At 45.5% G+C, this 20,486-nt stretch overlaps 1 long non-coding RNA gene across 1 annotated transcript in view; it reads left to right on the top strand.

The window, feature by feature from the left end:
* Nucleotides 1–3,503, top strand: part of LOC309339968 — a 100,333-nt gene extending 96,830 nt beyond the window's left edge. The window contains exons 2-3 of the long non-coding RNA XR_014155711.1: nucleotides 2,959–3,063; nucleotides 3,478–3,503. This is a non-coding gene — a long non-coding RNA (uncharacterized lncRNA). The remainder of the gene's footprint in view (nucleotides 1–2,958; nucleotides 3,064–3,477) is intronic.
* Nucleotides 3,504–20,486: the final 16,983 nt, after the last annotated feature.

Here is a 20,486-nt window from a genome sequence, read left to right on the forward strand (position 1 = left end):
TCTACAAACATGATTTTTTTTGTGATAACAGAGGCTGTGAATGACACTGATTCATTAAAACAGGACTAGAAGTGGAAATGAGAGCAATTGGAGAGTTCCAGTCTGTGTAGAAGTTATTATGCTTTCATCATTTCAGAACTTGCCATAAACTACACCCGGTTCTCACAATTGAAACCTGTGTGTTACCAGATCTGTTCATGTGTCACACACACACACAAACCAGCATCTTACACAAGTGTAGGTGGAAGAATCATTTTTGGAAACTTTACCGGAGAGAACTGTGTGCAACAGACATTTCTGCAAGGGACATTATTACTTTTAGAAATACCCTGCTTATTTGCAGCAACAGTAAGAACCAAACATATGCCAATTTAAATGAATATAGTTTATTTACACAAAATGGCAGACAAAGAGCAAAATAGCATTGTGGCTTAGAGTCCTATTACAGAAAGATAAAATAATAAGCTGGTAAGTAGTAAGTAACCACCCACATTGTCTGAATTGTAGAATAAGAATAAAGAGATAGGAATAGGTGAAGATATTGCCTTATATGGAATGTAGCAGAGTGCTAGGGAAAAAGCAACCAGGTAAAATGAAATGGGCCTAAAACACACCAGATGGAAAACTTGAAATGGAAATTACTTGGCTTTGGACTATTGGGAGGTTCAGAGACAGTGAGATTAGGGAAATAAAGGTCAATACATGAAAGAGGAGCAAGCTGCTAGTAGTTCCAAAGGAGAGTAATGGCCTGTGTTCCAGATAGACCTAGGGAGGAATGATCATGTGTCAGGGGTTCAGGGAGAGAGACGCAGATGAGGGAGGAGACAGAGAGTGAGGGGGAAGGATTCCAGAGTGACGAGGAAGAGGATGACAATGACCCAAGATTGTCCATGAGTCCGTCCAGTGAATCGGAGGACTCCCAAAAGGGAGCCCCTCTGGTCAAGCCAAGGGGAGCTAGAGGGGGAAGCAGTCAGGAGCAGGGAAACGAAGGGGGAACCCCCAGTGGGAGTTGGAGAGCGAGACCGGCTGCTCCGCTGGAACGGAGTGAGGGGGGAGGAGTGACCAGTGTGTCAGAAGGAGCAGAACAGGAAGCAGAGAGGGGAAGGAGATCAGGGCAAAACGTCCTGCCGGAAGGGGAGGAAAGTAGTATCGAGGGCAGTGTAACTGTCGAAGGGAAGGTCAGGAGCAACGTACGCGCGCCAAGTTCAAAATGGGAGGCGCGCAGAAATGAAGAGAGTCCTGGGGAGGAGCCTGGTCCCAAAGCCCGAAGGAGGGGGGAGGAGGCGGCAGAGGATTCAGCCTCTGGAGAGTCCCGAAGGGAGAGAACACAGGGGGGCAGAAAGACCCTGCGGAAAAGGAAAGAGAGAAAGAGGTGGACCAGTACAAGCCTCTTAAACTGGTGTAGAGGCGGTACTGACTCAGAGGGGACTTCAGCGGTCTAAGCGTAACAGACGTAGAGTCACGGAGCTCGGATGTAAAGCTAATAATGTTCTTCAATAAAAGCTTTTGTACATAAGCTGGAGTGGACTTTGGTCTCTTATGAGCTGGGACCACGGGTGACTCTGACATCATGGCAAAGGCCAGACCAAGCCTTATGAGGTACCGTATGTTTAGCCTTAAGGAGAGACGACTGAGAGGTGATATAATAGCCACCTTCAAATATCTAAAGGGCTGACACATGGAAGATGGAGCAAGATTGTTCTCTGCTGCTCCAGAATGACAGAAAACCAATGACTTCAATCAAGAAAGGATATTCTGACTAAACATAAGCAATAGGTTTCTAATGGCAAGAGCTGTTGGACAATGGAAGGGACTATCTTGGAAGGTGGTTGACTCTCCTTCATTGGAGGTTTTCTAAACAGGTTGGACGGTTGCTTGCAAGGGATTCTTTAGTTGTGTTTCTTGCATTGCAGGGGAGTAGACTATATGACACTTGGAGTCCCTTCAGACTCTACAGGTTTTGGTTGCTGCTCTATGTGGAATTCATAGGTTGCCTTTGAGCTTAGTCCACTCACAACCCTGCAGTGTTCTGAATCCACTGAAGAAAAATTTTAAAAAGAAAAAAGACCTTTCCTTTTGAGAAATGCTGACTTCCTGCAATCCTAACCCTGAGGGCAAAATAACAAACATCACTTGAGAAGCAGGGATACAGAGTGAGGAGGGAAGAGGACGAACTCCCACAGGCATCCACAGGATTGGAGCAGGCCTGAAGAAGGGAGGGGGGAGCATGGAGGACTGCAGCAGTCTCAGGGGAGAAAGAGCACACTAGGTGGTGGGGTGAGAGGTGTGCAGTCATCAGAAAGAGACTTACTTGAGGGGTGTTAACTTTAACACAAAGTCTTCTAGCCTAAAAACATGGCTAGCTACACAGTGAACTGTCAGAAGACATCACAATACATTTTTTTTCCTACTGAAGAGTGGCAGCAACGGCAGAAGCAATCTCTGGCCAGTCAGAACTTACAGGATGTGACTGATGGACCATCGTGGGGAAAGGTAGAGAGAAATGCAAATTCAGAGTTCATCCGATGTCCCTTTGTTACTTTGAATAAGGGTTTCTAAGTCTGGGGGATTTACGTAGGCTTTGCACATATGCTTTCCTCTATGTTCTGCCTGCCTGGTCAGGCAATATGTTTCTGAATAACAATTGCTATTGTGGTTGGGGGCTGCTTGAGGGTTTTTCACAGGCCTCCAGGTATTCACAGTGAGAACAAGATGCTGGACTGGATGCGCCATCGACCTGACCCCCCAGGCTCTTCTTATGTTCTTATGTGAATGGTCTACACATGTGATTTAGCCAAATTGAGGCTATGTGTCAAGGGGCACAGTCACCGCTGAACAGTTGCAGTGCAGCCCCTGCATGGTCATGTTTAAAAGCAGCCACCCATGTGGGTCACTGCTTGGATGAATTAGGTCATTCAATGTTTTATTATTTAATTGATGTTTATTCTTTAATTGCAGGTCAATCTGTTACTGTTACTAAACATATGTTGAAGAATAAATGATTTGACCTGCACATTGAAGACTTCTAAATACCACAAGGAAAAAGAACCTGATGCTGTTAAGGTATGGACAGATTTCCTATTTCTTAACTTCTTGTTCAGATTAACCTGCCATTTCTCTAATTTTGCCCTATTCTAAATGCCGCCAGAGCTCAACATCTCTTTGGGCTTGTCCACACTTCTGAAAGGTTTCCAGACAGGCTTTCTAGGCATGGGTCCAAGCGGTTTTGTCTTTGCCCCAGAAAACCTGCTCTTTAGCGCTAAATCAGAGCAAAGGGCAATCCATCAATTCATGGGAAAAGCCAATTGCCATTTGTTCCAACTCAGTGCAAAACTGCTGGTTTTCCTGGGGGAAAGCCACAGGGCAAACAGAGATGTGGATGAGCCCTTTGTGGTGCCCTTAAAGGCATCAAAGAAAAGTTGTCACAACACATTTGAAGGCACGGATGCTTAATATTCTGAAACTTCCTTCTTTCAGATGTTTTCCGAAGTTGCAACCTGAGCATCTACCAGAATCAATGTAAGAGGTTTCAGTTAAAGCATGCATTTAATCAGCAAATATATGTAGACAGCTGCTTTAGTTGCACACTTAAGAATTTGGTATTTTATAAAGCAACATGTCTAAATTGAGTATTTCAGGGCCATGTAGGTTTAAGCTCTCGTACAAGTAAACATTGTGAAAGTTGAAGAGGAATCCAGTTTCTTTCCTGGGAAATTTGCCGAACTTGAACTGGGAAGAGGGAGAAACCTCTGCAATGCACAATAATTGGTTTATTAAAGGCCTTGTACATTTTGAATCTAGAGATTCTTCCTTAGTAGCTACTAGAAAATAAAGATACAAAGGTGCAGACTTATAACTGAGACCAGATGGTCCAAACATGTAACACCGGTGCTTGCTCTTCTGCACTGACTGCTAGTTGGTTTCTGAGCCAAAGTCAAAGTTCTGGTGTTAGCCTATTAAGCCGTATATGACTTGGAATCCCATTACTTCATAGTGTATTTTCCCATATGAACCTGCCTGGACCCTTGGCCAGCCATCTTTGGAGCTCCTTCTCCAGTACCCTCTCCAAAGGAGGTGCAGAGGGTCCACACAAGAAAGGGCCTTTCTGCAGTGGCTGCCTGCCTTGGGAATGATCTCTTCAGGCAGGCACACCATCTTTCTGGTACCAGGCTAATGCTACAGTCAGCAAAAGGGAGCCCCTGTGTTCCATGCTGGGACTTGCTTTTAAAAAAGAGATTGGGGGAGGGAGGGAGGGAGGGAGCGAGGGATGGAGAGAGAGAGAGAGAGGGAGAGAGGGAGAGAGAGAGAGAAGGGGTATTCCCACATGTACTGGCTTGGCAGGTTCCTCTTTCACCCCACACTGGGCTTGCTGCTGCTTCTGCTTCTTTAAAGGCTGGGGAGGGAAGGAAGGAGTGGCAGGGCTTTCAGTTGCATTCAGGCTACCATGCTCTTCTAGCCAGGCAATGCCAGTGGCGAGTGTTCCCTTGGCCCCAAGGAAGAGCTGTTCTGAATGGGGTGTGCGTACTTGTGCATACATAAGTAGTGCATATACTCAAGTAATGTATGTGTAAGTGTGGTTTTAAAGAGTTATGAATGTGTGATTTGTGTAAGAGATAGAGAGGTGTATTTGTGGCATGTGTGATGGAGGGAGTTGTGTGTATGCATGTGAGAGGAAAGGAAATATGTAGGTGAGGTGCAGTATGTGGGGGAGGGGTGCACCTGAATAGTGAGGAGGAGATTTATGCAAGGTGTGTGTGTGTGTGTGTGTGTGTGTGTGAGAGAGAGAGAGAGAGAGAGAGAGAGAGAGAGAGAGAGAGAGAGAGAGACCTATATGTGTGGTTGTGTAAATGTAAATTCTGAGTGGGTGAGATGGATAGATGCATCTGTGCCTGAGGTTTGTGGGTGCTAAGTGAATGCTCCATTTGTGTACTAGAGAGAATGCCATGGCCTTTCCATATATTTCCCCTGGAACTTTTGCAATGGACAATGACAGCGTCACTGTATGCGCATGGGGGGTGGGGGCAGTGTTGGCGCTGGCATCTCTGTGTGGAAAATCAATATTGTGTGAATGTCACAAACAGGACCAGCAGGGTATAGCACCGACTTCTCATGCTAAGCACGAGTTTGGATGGGGCAAACAGCAGTGACTCCACTCTCGCTTAATTTTGTGCTGTGCCACACACCTCCCAGTGGTCATTTTGGGACTGATGCCCTTGGTAGCAGTCTTAATTGCTACTTCTATATAATTCAAGGTAATAAATACCATCTATAAAATGGTAAACATTTTGAATTTTATTATCAACTTTTTAATAAAAAAGTTCATCACAAAATCAACAGAGAAACGGGGAGTGGGAGGAGAGGTATTTAGCAATTTATCAGGATACAAGTATGGGCACCTTCTGTTTCTACAGAAAATGCACTGCTTGTGGTAATCATAAATGGAATGGAATGTTTCTGTGAAGGTCCACAGGCTTGCCAGTGCCAGGGAGGCTGGCCATGTGCTGTGTGAGCCTTTCTTCATACAGTAAACGCTGCTGTACAGTGTGACGAGGAGGGAAGTTGCCAGCACCTGTGATTGTGTAGCCAAAGGCCTTTTGTGTTTGCTTCTGAAGTAGTGTAATTTCCATGTCTCATCACCTCATTTTCACATACAGAAAATGTGTTAATTGCCCCATTTTAATTAGTAATAAAAAAATTAGACGCTGCTTTGCCTTTGTGAAAGTATGAAGTAATCAAGCATGTTGCTATGTTCACACTACCATTCGTGAAACAAATAAGCTTGCAAGTGATCTTTCCACCCTCACAAATGATGGACAATCTAGACCCCAGACATTCACTGCAAGAAGTTCATTAAAGACTTTACTGCATCCACAATAGAATTAAGGCATTTCTGGGTTACAAAAATGTTAACAAATTAATATAATATAATTAATGTATTCATTAATTTAAAACGTAACTGTCAAAATACCAGTTGCGCCATTCTCCTCCTTCAACTGCCACCAATAACGTTCGCTCAAGCTATAGGAGAGTGAGAAAGATGGGGCAGAACCACTTCAACCACTGAAAGACTAGCAACCTTTGGCTCATCTCCCAAATGCTTATATTTTTGCTGTTTACTACAAGATCTCTGCAACTAATTCTGTGTTCACACTTCCATTTACTGTACACTCACTGCTTTTCCAGTGCTGAGTTTTTAATCCACTTTCACACATGCATATGTATCCTGTGCTTTATTATAAGATACGACTGTATGATGCCTTGGTACTCAAACTAACCTCAAACTTAAGCCATTCCTAATTTGCATAGGCACTCCTGCTTTCTCAGTGTCCCCTGGTGTGTACACAAACGGAAACAAATGGGGCACTGATGAAGTCATGATGATGTGAACGGGGTGGGGGTGGAGACGTGATATACAACAATTAAAGAAAAGAAAGCTCCATTAAGTGCATGTATTGCTTTTCGTTTGCTCCCCGTTCCTTTTGTGTCACCTCTCTCTTACTGTGGGCACAGACTGTCTTCTCACTGATATTTGTAAGCTGCTCTGGAAGCCTATTTCAGCAGAACAGCAGGATAAAAATGCCAATGATAAATCATAATAACAGTTTTAATATATGAAGGAAAACATGTCCCAGTTTGGCAGCACTGCATTCAAGTAACATCAAGTTGGATAGGTGGGTTGATAAGCTGGACTGCATCTCCACAGGGGCATATTTACAGAGGCTACTTATCAAAAAGTGAATGCATAATCTATGATCTGTAATTCATATGAAATTTGCTCTTATCTTTCAGGCTTTTGATTCTATCCTTAACCATTTTTTTCTACTTCTTTATGGATGAAACTCTCTGAACAGTGTGTGAATGTTTATAAATAGGTGTCCACTCTAGAAACAAGCTATATGCTACATCTCTTTTAAAATGTTTAGATGCACTTCTGCAACGAGAACTTCAGCACAAGTGAGGCCAAACCAGCTGAATCCTCTGCACCAGCAAAGGCTTGCACAGCTGTCAATCATTTAGGGAATGGTGAGGTGAGGCTAGGAGAAAAAGAAAAGAAAAGGTGAGCCTACACCTGCCTTTCTCAACTTTGGGTCCCTAGATGCTATTGGACCACAACTCCCACCATTCCTAGCTAACATGGCCAATGTTGGGTATTGTGGTTCAATAACACATGGGGACCCAAGGTTGAGAAAGGCTGTGTAAGCGGGGCTCTTCTGTTATTTCAGTGGCACAGGAGTTGTTTCTCCATGACTTTTCCCCATGCTGGTACATTAAGTCCAGAATGATATGGGAAGAACCAGCTGTATTGGTTCCTTTTACCTGATTGTCACCCTGTCTTCCTACTCATCTGGTGATGGTCAGTTGAAAATGAATTATATGATTGGTCCCACCTATGTGGTTCTGGGCTTCAAGACATTAACATGCTTCTTGTGAAAAAACAGACATGTTCTGTGATTGGGACCTAGATTAAATTTGGGTTAATAGCTGAACACAACTCTCCCAGATTTGGAGATACTGCAAGCTCATCCCTAACTTGTTTTTGTGGAATTTGTGAAAGGACCTCAGCAGCTATGGGGGAGTCCCGCCCGGAAACCAATGTCCCCACTGTGGAAGGACATGTGGGACCAGAATTGGCCTCCACGGTCACTTATGGACTCATTGTTAAAACTGTTTTTATGGAAGACAATCTGACTCGGCTGTGAGTGATCGCCAAAGAAGAAGAAGCAATTTGGGTAATTCCATTTGTTTGCAAGTCAGATTTTGACCACAGCAGATCTGAATTTGTATGCATGTCTGAATAGGTATCTGGTTAAAAAGGAATGACCTCGTCTGGAAAAAAATGTATTCTAGAAGAATGTCAGAGTGCCAGACTGTGTGACCTTGGTCAAATCTTTATCAGCATAGGCTATCTTAACAGAGTGGCCTTTGAGGCAAAACAGCTGCATTCAACTCCTAGGAAACAGGGCAGGAAATAGAATCATAGAATTGGAAAGGGACCCTGTGGATCATCTAGATCCACACTCTAACCAACTGAGCTGTCCAATTGGAAGTAATAAATCTATTGGAACCAGCTTTTTCACTTTCAGCACTGACTTTTTAAAAGTTAAGCATAGTCTCTAACATACTTTCCTTCTCTTGGATCTATTTAACTCCAAGCAAATTTATGGAAATGACCCTCATTCAGATTAATTGAATTGACTGTATGTAAGTGGGAAGACAGCCCTAGTCTGCTGACTTGAGCCCATGTGTCTAAGGTTGAGACATGACTCCTCATAATAAATGTCTCGGGGCATGTGCATATATATATTTAAAAGAAATATCTTTCCAGTGGTTACACTTGCCATCATTTCAGATACCTGAACCTTGATCCCAATTTCATTCTGATAATTTGTAGTCAGATATGTCCTTGCAGTGGAATGTTCTCTTGACCTCTTGCAACATCATACAAGAGTGTGGTGCAAATAAAAGCCTTTAAAAATTGCAAATCCAGTATTAATCATTGCATCATCATACAATTGCCACTGTATGGTAGAATTTTATTTGCACAATCCGGTGCACTTGGGTTTATTGAATGCACTGAATAGCTTCTACTATATTAGTGCCTCTTGTTCATTGTGCTATCTAATTTACCAGTAATTGTTTTCATGAACTTATCAAATTTTATCTCAGAGTTCATTAAAAACATGCTGGGCAAAGAGGATCAATTTACTAATTCAAGTTTATAAAGAAGCAGGCATTTGTCCCTGAATTTATACCATGGCTATTTCAACAGAAGGTTCAGAGGAGAATAAATATTCTGGCACAACGGAATATCAAATACTAAATTTCAAGCTAAAGCCCTTCTTAAAAAGTCAAAACTTGTTCTTAACTCTTATTGGAATCAAAGGATCTCCCACATGGATATATCTGAATCATGCTATATGTGGAATTTTATCAGAGAGATTTAAAAATCAATGTGCTGACCACAAGATTGGTCTGGACCCCAATTTGGTGCTTTGTGAAACAGCTTAATTTGGGCTGGACCAATATTTGGAGGTCGTCTGATGTGGCTCAGCAGTCCAGGTCTGTTTCATTTTCCCCATTCACTATTTGGAAATCTGTGATAACCTTTTCCACTTTTGACAGAAGTAGATGAATATTGCACAGAGTATTGGCTAAAACCTATCAAATTATAGTCCAGGGAGCCAACCATCTCTAATCTGGACCCCCCCCCAAAAAAAACACACACCCCAGAATGGTCTATAATTTTTGTTATTATTTTGGCCAGAATTTGATTTAATTAGCAGTCACTGCTTCTGGAGGCATGAACTCAGTTAAATTTCAGACAGCTAGCTGCTGTACTTTCCCCATAAGGGCAGCTGTTGTACTTTTGATTATCTGTTCAATTGCCCTGTGTCAGTATTTCGAAATAAAAAATGGCTCAAACTTTATTTTATTTTAACAGAATTGGGTGAAATTTGTAGACATAGTGGCTCCTCCGGCATGAATAAGAGTGGTCAATTTTATGTACTGAAGTTCTCACCCTGGGCCAGCAGGGGGATACTGTAGATAGTTATGCAAATGAAGGATCGAAAGTGACGTTTAGTGATTGGATAGTTTTGTATGCAAATGAAGGATCGAAAAGTGATGTTCAGTGACTGGATAGTTTTAGAACGTTTCAACAGTTACAATTGTTCTGTAGCTCTATATAAGCAGGCTGACTGAGCTCCTCAGTTCAGTTCTGTTCCAGCTTAAAAAATAAAGAGCTGATTGGAGAAATTGCTGTGTCGTCTCCTATGTCAACCCACAACTTAACACTGGCGACGAGGATGGGATCGATGGACATCAGAGCACAGCCAGATGCGGCCATCCTCTGAACTGAGCTGAATCACTGAGCTGAATCACCGAGCGAAATCACTGAGCGAAATCACTGGACAGAACCAATTCAGAGCTGACTGTTCTGGCTAGAGCACTGTGTTCTATCCATCACCCTTCACGCTGGCATTGGAATCATGGCTTCACTTGTGCCTCCATCGCCGTTTGCGCCAGCCTCTGAATCATGGGACTCCTACCTCGCTCGGTCCGACTGCTACCTCCAAGCCAACGAGCTGACGCAAGTATCACAGGAGCGGAAGCGGGGCCTATTCCTCAGCCTCTGTGGGCCTGAGGTGTTCGAGACGGCCCGAGCATTGGTTGCGCCTGTAGCAGTCCAGGAAACACCGTGGGACATGATCCAAGAGAAGCTCCGCAACCACTACGCAACGAAGCCGTCTAAGATTGCTGCCCGCCATGCGTTCTACCACTGGAACCAGGCAGAGGGGGAGTCAATCAACAACTACACCACTGCCCTCTGACAAACTGCAATGCGCAGTGAGTTCCGAGACTTAGACGATGCCCTGATGGATCGAATCGTCTGTGGGGTCCGGGACATCCGTCTGCAACGTCGTCTCCTCGCCAGGCCAGACCTCACGCTGCAGAAAGCCATTGAGGAGGATGTGGCCTCGGAAGCTGCCGAACGCTCCGCCCAGGAGATCCGCAAGGCCAGCAGCCCGCGTCTTGCTAGGAAGCCAGTTCCAGCAGTGATGAGGCATCCTCCAGTGAAGTTGATGATGTGCACCAGATAAAGCGGGAGCGCAGGAAGTTCCAACAGAAGTCCAAGGGCCAACTGGAATGTGCCGGCTGTGGAGGCAACCATTCCCGTGCCAAGTGTCGATTCAGAGACGCCATCTGTTGGAAGTGTTCCAGAAGGGGCCACATCACTAAGGTCTGCCGATCGGCTCCGTCTGACACCCCCCCTTCACTGACTCGCAAGTCCAAGTCTTCACTCCACTCTGCCAAGGAAAGCTGTTTCGCTCTCACCAACTGCCACTGTCCGTCTGGAACCACGATTGGCCAAACCGACGAACAACTGGACAAGCTGATCGCCCAAGGAGTTTTGGAGCCGGTTGACCACGCCAAGTGGGAAACCCCCATTGTCACGCCTGTCAAGCCAGACAGGTCGGTGAGAATCTGCGCTGACTACAAGTGTACGATCAACAAGGCACTTCAGCAGCATGCTTACCCGGATCCTGTTGTTCAACACCTGCTGCATTCCTTGGGTGAGGGTAAGGTCTTTGCTAAGCTGGACCTTGCCCAAGCCTATCAACAACTGCCCGTCGATGATGCCACTGCTGAAGCCCAGACGATCGTCACCCACCGGGGGGCATTCCGTTGCCGCCGTTTGCAGTTCGGGGTGAGTGTGGCTCCTGGCATCTTCCAAAGCCTTATGGAGCGTCGCCTGCAAGGGCTTCCGGGCGTGGTACCGTATTTTGATGACGTCTTGGTGTCCGCAGACTCAAACCAGCAGCTGTTCGAGCGCCTCCGCGCCGTGCTGACCAGGTTCCAGGAGGCCGGGCTCAAGGTAAAGAGGGAGAAGTGCCAGATCGCCGTTCCACAGGTGGAGTTCCTGGGCTATCTTATCGACGCCTCCGGCCTTCACCCGACCACAGCCAAGATCCACGCTATCCAGCAGGCCCCCATCCCAAAGAACAAGACGGAGTTGCAGGCGTTCTTGGGACTGCTGAACTTTTATAACAGGTTCCTGCCCCACAAAGCCACGGTGGCTGAGCCTCTTCACTGACTCCTCAGCACAAAGACACCTTGGTCCTGGGGTCATCGGGAGACGGCCACCTTCAACGCGGTCAAGGCTCTCCTTTCATCGGACAGTGTGCTGGTACAGTACAGTGAAGCCAGGTTGCTGGTCTTTGCCTGTGACGCCTCACCTTTTGGCATTGGCGCTGTCCTTAGTCACCATTTTCCAGACGGAAGAGAAGCACCACTCACCTACTTTTCCAGGACGCTATCTCCAACGGAACGGAATTACAGCCAGCTCGACAAGGAGGCACTGGCACTTGTGGCTGGAGTGAAGAGGTTCCATGAATACCTCTACGGCTGGACTTTAGACCTCATCACCGACCACAAGCTGCTCCTGGGCCTCCTCGCCAGTGATCGACCAACTCCACCGGTCCTCTCGCCGCGCATGCTGCGATGGACTGTTTTCCTGGCTGCCTACCACTACGGGCTCGTCCATCGCCCGGGGAAATCGATGGGCCATGCCGATGCCCTCAGCCGTTGCCCTCTTCCAGCGTTTGTGGAAGACCTGGCTCCTGCTTCATTGCTCCTCCTGATTGAGGATCTTCCGGCAGCGCCTGTATCGGCTGCCACCGTGGCCTCCGCATCTGCCCAGGATCGCACCATCAGCCGTGTGCTCAACTGGGTGTGGAGGGGGTGGCCACAAGGGCCTTTTGCATCAGAGTTCCAGCCCTTCGCAACAAGACAACATGAACTCTCAGCTCATCGCGGCTGTCTGCTGTGGGGAGACCGCGTCGTGATTCCCCAAAGACTCCGTCAACGTGTCCTGGAGGCTCTGCACGTTGGACACCCGGGAATCGTCAAAATGAAGGCGTTGGCTCGGTGTTACGTCTGGTGGCCTAACATGGACAATACCATCTGCCTGGGTTTCCGCCTGTCAAGCGTGCCAAGAATCGAAGCCTGCGCCACCGGCAGCGAAGGGACACACATGGGAGACACCCAAGACACCCTGGTCGAGGGTGCACATCGATCTGGCTGGTCCCTTTCACGGCCGGACCTTTATGGTAGTGGTGGACGCCTATTCCAAATGGCTGGAGGTGGCCCTAATGCCCTCCACCACTACCGAGGCCGTCAACCGGGTGCTGCGAGGCCTCTTTGCGACGCATGGGTGTCCTGATGTCGTTGTCTCCCACAACGGACCGCAATTCACATCAGGCACTTTTGAGCGGTATCTTTTGGGACTGGGCATCCGCCATGCGCTAACGGCACCATTTCATCCATCCAGCAATGGGCAAGCGGAGAGAATGGTGCGCTCGGCAAAAGAGGCATTGGTGCGCCTGGACCGGGGAGACTGGCACGAGCGGGTCGCCGAATACTTGTTCGTACAACACCCCTCATGCGGCCACAGGGCAGAGTCCTGCTGAACTGCTTATGGGCCGCCGCCTCAGATCCCCGCTCGACCGGCTGCACCCAGACTTTGCCGTTGCCGAACCCCCAGGCTGTGCCAACGCGCCACGGTCATTTGTTCCCGGAAACCAGGTCTTTGCCTGGAACTTTGTGGGGGACATTCCTTGGGTGCCAGCCACAGTAGTGGGAGTCACTGGACCTCACTCGTACCAGGTGGCACTCGAAGACGGACGCTTGTGGCGCCGGCACATAGACCAGCTTAGGCACAGGGTTGGGGACTTGGACACTACCATGGTGCCCTCAACTGCGCTCATGGCTCCGGAACAGACACTTACATATAGTGAGGCTCCACCTACACCTCTCTCGCAAACTGCCAGCATGGAGCCGCACCAAGCCACTTCAGAGGGTCTGCCAGACTTACCACAGACTCAGACCACTGCCATGCCTGACATTCCGCCAACTCCACTTGCGGAGGTTCCACCCACAGCAGCAGATCCAGGGGACTTGGTTTCAACGCCACCTAGGGTTGCACCACAGCCTCAGCAGGAATTGGGTGGCCCCCTGGACTTGGCTACCAGTCCCCGGCGGTCTGACAGGGTTTCCAAGCGCCCAACTTATTTAAAGGACTATGTTGTTGGACATGTATCACTGTTGGTCTAAGTATGTGAAATGTAACCGATATGCTTTTGTGCCTAATTGAACCATTACGTGTAGTGCTGTATATAAGGAAACCATTACGAATGTAACTAACGCCTTATCTCGGTGGGGAGGGGTGTTATGTACTGAAGTTCTCACCCTGGGCCAGCAGGGGGATACTGTAGATAGTTATGCAAATGAAGGATCAAAAGTGACGTTTAGTGATTGGATAGTTTTGTATGCAAATGAAGGATCGAAAAGTGATGTTCAGTGACTGGATAGTTTTAGAATGTTGCAACAGTTACAATTGTTCTGTAGCTCTATATAAGCAGGCTGACTGAGCTCCTCAGTTCAGTTCTGTACCAGCTTACAAAATAAAGAGCTGCTTGGAGATATCGCTGTGTTGTCTGCTATGTCAACCCACAACTTAACAGTCAAGTTACAGAAAAATGGTTATAACTTCTACTATCCTGAAGCCAGCTGCCAGTGACAGAAGGAGCTGTGCCATTTTCTCTTTTCTTTCAAATCCCCACCTGAAATGGGAGGTTTGCTTTCTCCCCCACCCCACAACATGGGACTGACTAGCTGTATGCAGTTCACTGGTATACATGTATGGCTCTTCAGCTGCAACTCCTAGCTTAGCTGAAAAAAGTCCTGGGCCTAGGGTCCTCTTTATAATAAGTTTATCATCACAGCAAGTTATGAAGGAATATTTGCTCCTGAATTTGCAGTGGCATACAGAAATGTCTTTAAATATTGGATATGCATTGTTATGTTGTGAGATTCAGGGGTTGGATAGGCCTTTTGTTTTGGGAACTTGGTGGTGACACAGTCCAGATATGCTTTCTGAATGTCTAGGAAATACCTGAAAGGGGGTGTATATTTCTTATTTTCCTTTGCTTGTTCTTGCTCTTCCTAGATGTGATCTAGGTCTGTGGGTGAAAAGAAGAAATGGAAACCAGAGATTTGAGTGAGGAATAAGAGAGGGGCAGAGCAAGAGGCAGAGAGCTGGGTGTGGGGTACTGCAACTGCGGGAGCATTTTGGAGGGCTGTCTGCCTTTCTCTGGAGACCTGATGTGGGCCAGGGATAAAGAATCTGTGCCCCCCCCCCACATGTTGAACTGCAGCGAAGTTAATTAAGTCAAATATTACAAAACACCATAAGCATTCACTAACCTCCTTCCAAAGGAAACCAAACCTGGGTAAGCACTGCCACCCTGCAATTTCTCACTGCTTGGGTATAATAAGGGTCAGTGAGTAGTTGGGGCAGTCTGCTTAATGTTAAGAACAGAAGCTTGTCCTTTGGTGGGGAAGAAGGACATTGCTCAGTGGTAGAGCATAAGATTACCATGCAAAAAGTCCCAGATTATCTCCTGTCATCTCTTTGTCAAAGATCTCACACTGCAGAGCTAAGAAATCCCCGGCCTGTGACCTTAGTCTTACTGCCAGCAGAAATGACAATAATGGATGAGGTGGAGCAACGCTCCTACTCCTTTCAGGACTAAGCTTCATATGTTCATAATGTCTGGATATTATGTGCTTGGAAAATGTAGATTAAATATATCTACTGCAATGCATTTTGTTTTGTACTTGAACCTTCTGGGAAAGTGTACTTTGCACAAGCAAAGTGCACTGCATTCAGCTAGTGTGGAAAGCTTTTCTATTTTCCATTGTATTTTTCTGCCCTCTCGTTTCATGCTGTTCTTGCCTGTAAAAATAGATACATCCATTTACCACTGGCTCAAATGCTCACCAAGGCTCAATGGGAGCCATAAAACATTCTCTGGATAACCTAAAAGCTTTTCTATGCCTAAAAATGTCATGACATTAACATCCAATACCTTGGGACCTTCTTGGAATGGAAGGTGGGAAATCACTCCTTTTCACATAGTATAAAACTGTCGTTTCTAGCCATAGAGGGTTGCAAGATAATGGACTTTAAACCTGTGGCATATTTATGTATAGGAAAGGTGTCACTGAGGCTGGGTTAAATATACTGTTGCATCTCAGGCCGATTTAATTTGGGGGGTGGGATGGGCAACTACCTCAATTATGGGAGCAGAAGGCAGGCTTTTATTTGATACTTAAATGGTGATGGTTGTGACATTTGAGAAGACCGACATCAAATTGGCATTCGGGCAAAGAGAAAGGACAAAGCTTGAAATGGCATCACAAAAGGAACTGCACACTTACTTAAATCAAAGATTTGTTTAATTTGGAATAATGCTGGCTTCACATTAGGATGGCTTAGCATGATCATGTACCTTGGTTACTTTCTCTCATGTTCTGTGTGTATAATAGGGAAGCTGGAATATGCTTCTACCTCTTGGTGTGTACATTTAATCTGCATGGTCTTCTCACATGAACACCTATTGCTTACTTGTGCACAAATAATTAGGAGCCATTGTGGTGCAGTAGATGGTGTGCTTGGACTGGAGAGAGCTGGTAGTCAAATATTTGCTTAGCTACAAAGTCCATTTAGTGACTTTGGTTCAGTAATTCCCATATCGCCATAACCTACCTCACAAGATTGTTATGAGGATAAATGAGGTTAGTGACCTGTGTATTGCCAGAGCTGCTTGGAGGAGGGGAGGGGAAAATATAATACATATTCATGTTTTGTCTTTGGTTCTTCCTTGATGCAGTGCTTTGTGAGAAGTGATGTTTCTGAACTGAGCACACTTCTTGCAGGAAACTGAAGCATTTTTCAGATAATAATGTGTCATTGGTTTTTCAGCCCAATAATTGTGCATTTGTTATACAAGCATCCTCCTTCAGCTCTGTGTTTCTGTTGCGCAGTTGCTGGGCATTCTAATACTCAAGGCAATATTTAGTTGCTGTGAGCAACACAACTCTTTTCCATGTTCTAAATTCTCAGTATGTTGATGGTTTTCCCACCTGTCAGTTACTGCCTAGTTTTATGCCTCTCTTCCATTGGTGATGGGGGAAATGGGAAAATGTGGGGCAGGGTGAGAGGAGAACTGAATTGTGTTTGTATCTGCTTTAGCAGATGCTGTTTTGAGTTCTGCCGTACCATTAATCAGAGTGAGGCAACCTCAGGCAGCATATGTTGAAGGAGAGACGGCAGAACCCCTTGGCCACAATTTCCCCCATCTGTCTGGGGACGGAGTTGTCTGTGCTCTGGTCTCCTGCTCTGTGTCTGCTCTGCTAGCCTCCTCCCTGCAGCAGGAATGGAAGACACTGTCCCTTTCCCTGTATTAAAGAAGAAGATTTAGCTGCCAGTCTTGTCAGGCAGCAGAGTGCCAGGGGCCAGTCCACTTTCTCTCAGGTGTCCCTGTGGCCCTGTTTGTATTTATTCCATGCTAAAGGTGAAATGCCAGGAAAAGGCTGGCCCACCCATGAGGCAAGGTGAGGCAACTGCCTCGGTCTGCCTCCTGAGGTAGATCTGTCCCCTCCCCCTCCGTTCCCCCTCACTCCTTCGTCCCCAGCAGGGAGGTTGTGGCCTTCTTGTGATTCACCTCAGGTGCCAAATTGGCTTGGTCCGGCCCTGCTCACCATTGCAATAAGGATCTTATTTGCTTCTTTTAAGGCTGTGCAGTCTCCCACTTCAGCATGTTTGATTAAAATAAAATAGTGAACATATTTGTGGAATTTCCTTCCCAGAGAGATCCTTTAAGCCTGCTTTCTATTATCCTTCTAAGGGTTGACAAAGACATTCCTGCTGCAAAAGGCCCTTGAGGCAGAGGCCTCGTGACTAGAGCTATTTTTATGAGAAATACCTCCACTTCTGCCATGGGTTGCCATACGTCCAGATTTCCCCGGACATTTCAGTGCTTCATTACATGACTGAGGTGCATAAATTGGTGCTGTGTTGCTGTGATGGTGAGACATGCTTCTCTAATAGTTTTCAAGTTTTTAAATGATGTTTTATATCATCAGTTGTTTTATGCTGATGAGTGTAAGTCCCCTTGGGAGCCCTTGAGAATATGACTATAAATATTGTTATAAAATATAAATATATAAAATATTCCACTAGTGGTGGTGATCTTGGGCTTGTACAAGAATAACATTGTGAAAAAGGTGTGTGTGTGTGTGTGTGTGTGTGTGTGTGTGTGTTAGAGAGAGAGGGAGAGAGGTGTTTAATGCTTTGGAAAGGACCTTAAAGTTGTAATTAATTGCAAGTTTGGGAATGAATGTGAAAATCTTTTGCCCAGTTCAGTTTTGGCAAGGAGGCAAATGAGTTGGCATAAAAAGTGTATGCTACAGTCAGGTTGTCTTCCCAGTCAATGCCTCAGGCAGAGGAGTTGAGTGAAGGTAGACTGAATCTGCTCCAGAGGCTTAGTGTCTTGGTGTAGTAGAGCAGTAGAGCAGAAGTGAGATTATTTACTATTCTTGGAGGGCAGAGATCTTTTTGTTGTCTGGTTTCTTTTTTTGATTTATCCACAACAGAGTTCAACAATCAAGTTGCAAGACTTTGCACAGGTCAGTTTGGAGGGCCTGTGCATTGTACATGACTCTGGGCTGTCACCAAAGTGGCGATCTGTTTTTAGAAAATGTGTATCCCATGTTTTGGACTTTGGCTGAAGATCTCAGAGCAGCTCATAAGATAAAAATACTGGATAGAATACAGCTCAAATTCCACCAATCAGGTCAGCCTCCTACTGCCCCTGGGACAGCTGATTTCATCCTAATGGCTTTTGTGTCTTTTAAGGTCTAGCTCAGCCCCTCCTGGATCAGCCAAGGAAATACAATGGACATGTGTTTTTGTGGGTGATTGGTTCATCTATCTAGGAATATGCAAGTGGAAGCAAGCTTCCATGCGGTTATTATATCAAGCTGGACTGAAACAGATATATGGGAACTTATCAGAAATAGCTTTTATGAGATGACCTACCTTAAACTGTGGTTGTAATTGTAGAGGCAGTCACCACATATTATTGTGTCTGGCCTGGAAGGTCCTCACACTAGTCTCAGCTACCTGCCATAAGAGGTACCATTGGTGCTCATCTTATTGAGCACATAACTTAGAGAACAGGCTGTGAAGGATGGAGCCACCCCAATGAAGAATGGAGTTCATCCAGGAGCAAGACCTGCATGAAAGCCCCAGGACGAGTACCTGTCTTCCTGAAGGGTGCCTGCCCTCACTGGCCTTCAAGGGCATAACCTCAACTTCTGCAACACCTTTGAGGTGAGCCACCACCTCAGCACTCTGGAGCAGCTGGGAGACATCAACAGTTCCAGCTTCGCCAAATTCTTCATGAAGAACTTCTTCACTAAAAGGACAAAGGAACTCAAACCTGCTGTCCACAGTTCTCCTATGCACAAGGCAGGAAAGGAAATAATTGTAATTCGGGGGCAGTCCTACCAGACCCATCCTCTGCCCACCCTGCATAAACTCCCGCTCTCACTCTGCTCCCACTGGACCCACCCTCTGCCTGCACAGTTTGGATTATGACTTCAGATATGGGTCAAACTGTGTTCCATATTAAAACAGTATTAAATCAGGGATGTAGAATGCCCTCCCTCCTGAAGCATGAGATGCCCTCTCCACATTGGCACTCTGCTTCCTCTTGAAGACACACCTGGTTAGGCAACCATCCACCTGAACTTGAACTTCTTTCTCTTTTAACTGTTTTAATTGTTGTGCTTTTTATTGGGCTTGTTCTACTGTATATTTTAAATATAGATGCTTTTAATGTTTCAATGGAATTGTTTTCTTGCATATTTTGATTATGTATGGATTTCTTAATTGACCTTATGCTAATAAACTGCTTAGAAGTCAGTCCATTAATATATACATTTAATATTACTATATCTTACAAAAGCATGGGGCTCAACGTGGTGCTGCATATCTAGGATTATAACATGTGGAGCCACTTGTGTTTGCATGGCTAGTTTTAAATAATTTGGGCAGGAGCGGATGTATTTTGTAGTAGGCTGTTTTCGAAATAACTTCTTTTAAAAGGAAAACCATTAAAAAAACACAGTTATTTGTGAGCAGAACAAAAACATTTAATAGAAACTTGGAGGCTGTGAAAATCAGTCACACAAGGGGGGGGGGAAGATTTGATGTTTGAGGCTTTTGAACTGACTTGGAAATTTTCCATGCAGTTCTTCGCTGACTGACATGTACAACCTAGTATAATGATATGAGATTGTACCGGAGTATTTAAATTTCAGAATGATTGATTAGCTTATAGTGACAGCCAACCTCTACAAGCTGGTGCCATAGTGCTATCCCAATAGCAGCACTTCCATCTGAAGTGGATTTGCCTAACCTTTGTAGCATCAAATCATAGGATTTCAAGGCCTGAAGAGGATCTTAAAAGTTCAATAGTCCATCATCTGGCACTGAAGCAAGACCAATTAGACTTCACATATCTCAACTATTCTTCAGGCTAAAGTCGTTTTCAAAATATACAGTAATAGGGGTTCCACAGGCTTTCCCTTTTTGTTGCCACATGGATGAAATATTTTCATTTTTATCCCAAAATCTTTTGTTCATTTTGAGCTCATTTTCCTTTGTATTACTTCTGGTGGTTTTAAAAAAAGCAGTTAATTCCCACCTTGTTTATCATTGTAAGCCCACAACTTAATGCACACTCTGTTTTATACGCTTGGCAAAAAACATTAAAAAGGGGGGGAGGGCAGAAAGAGGGAGGAGTTCCGGGGAAAACAACTTTGGCAATCCCACCCACCATTGAACCCAGTGGGTTTTGAATATACCTGATTTTGGCTTTTGGTGCAATCCCTGCAAAAGTTGCAGGCCCTACTGTATTTGAAATGTCCTTAGAGATTATTAATAGATTGCAGCTATGAGGCAGTTACAGATAGGTAGCCGTGTTGGTCTGCCATAGTCAAAACAAAACAAATTCCTTCCAGTAGCACCTTAAAGACCAACTAAGTCAGTTCTTGGTATGAGCTTTCGTGTGCAT

The sequence above is a fragment of the Podarcis erhardii genome (assembly GCF_964252035.2).
Source record: "Podarcis erhardii genome assembly, chromosome: 4".
Taxonomy (NCBI): Eukaryota; Metazoa; Chordata; class Lepidosauria; order Squamata; family Lacertidae; genus Podarcis; species Podarcis erhardii.